This window comes from Ovis canadensis, chromosome 1, assembly GCF_042477335.2.
Source record: "Ovis canadensis isolate MfBH-ARS-UI-01 breed Bighorn chromosome 1, ARS-UI_OviCan_v2, whole genome shotgun sequence".
NCBI lineage: Eukaryota > Metazoa > Chordata > Mammalia > Artiodactyla > Bovidae > Ovis > Ovis canadensis.
The window spans coordinates 226,243,401-226,244,913 of NC_091245.1; the positions used below are offsets into that span (position 1 = coordinate 226,243,401).

The 1,513-nt window shown below is 36.2% G+C and overlaps 1 pseudogene; it reads left to right on the forward strand.

Annotated features, from left to right (window-relative positions):
• The first annotated feature begins 1,151 nt into the window (after positions 1-1,151).
• Positions 1,152-1,285, forward strand: LOC138433121 (thymosin beta-4-like; annotated as a pseudogene).
• The last annotated feature ends 228 nt before the right edge of the window (positions 1,286-1,513 follow it).

Sequence of the window (1,513 nt, forward strand, 5' to 3'; positions counted from 1 at the left end):
CATGCATCTTAATCACCTCCCTGGCCTAGCCTCTCAGTTTCCTGGGTGTGCCACGAGAGCACCGTCTCAGGCATGCCATGTGTCTCCTCTGGGGAGCTGATCTCAGGTTGTGACTCTCCTGGCAGATGTCAACCATCCAGGATCCCAGGAAGATATGGTTATCAGCTAGAAGCCTGTTCATAGTTTGGTGCAGGATGCCAGTTTTTGGGGCCGAGATTGATGAATTTATGGGAGAAAAAGTGGTCTCCCCATCCTATTTCTCTGCCGTCTTGGAACCACACCTCAGAAATGTCATATTTTTGAAGTGAATGATGTCATTGGTAGAATCACTGAAGCAAAGACTCTCATTTTCTAAGACACAAATCAATGCTATTCAAAATTTCTTTTTTTCCAAGTTAGTCCAGTTAATGTTTTCTTCTACTTTGAAAAAAAAAATTTACACTTTTGTTCAAGGCTTTCAAGTTGGTGACAAAATCAGGATTACTTTTTAAGTTCTATCATTTGGAAAACAAGTCAAATATTCATGATGTTCTTTTACCATTGATGCAGTTTTAATTTTGACATTAGGTGATTTTTTTTTTTTGCTGCATACAGTAGTAAGAATTTTTCCACAGAAGAATGGTTGGCTCTATGCATCTCATTAATGTCAGTGTGTAAAAAATTTGAAAGGGTAGGAACTTTATCATGTTTTCCATTTGTGATATTTTCCTTTGTTATATCAGAACTGATAGAGAAATAGAAGATACATATAATGTCAATGAAACACCACATTTTTTAATTTTTATCAATAAGAAATTATTTGAGCATAATGTACATTATATGACATCTCAAAATAGTTTAATGTAAAATGACTTTATAACCTGACATAACATTTATATTAATGCGCAAAATTATCAAGGAAAGAGAAAAGTATTTTTGATGACTATTTCTTGGAGAAACAAAACTAATACAAATAGAAATTTCATAATTTGTACTCCAAATAAATATCAAAATAATAAGCTTGGAGGACTTGTACTTGCTTAGAGAAACTAAGACTTTGTTTAAAATAGCTAAAATATAGCAGTTGAAATAATACACATCGGCACTCGGTTGTGGCCACAGTGCAGACCAGACTTTAATCGCTAGGAACTTGCTCCACACCTTCTGCAACCATGTCTGACAAACCTGATATGGCTGAGATTGAGAAGTTTGATAAATCAGATTCAAGAAAACAGAAACGCAAAAGAAAGATTCACTGCCTTCAATAGAAACGATTGAACAGGAGAAGCAAGCAGGCGAGTTGTAATGAAGTATGCACTGCACATTCCACAAGCATTGCCTTCTTATTTTAGTTCTTTTAGCTGTTTAATTTTGTAAGATGCAAGCAGGTTGGATCGAGTTTAAATGACTGTGCTACCCTTTTTCACATCAAACAATGGAGAATTGCTGACAAGATATGCCCATTCCTGCCTCTCCCATCTGCCTGTGTGGCTGGCAGGGAAGGAAAAGAATTTGCATGTTGGTGAAAGAGGCA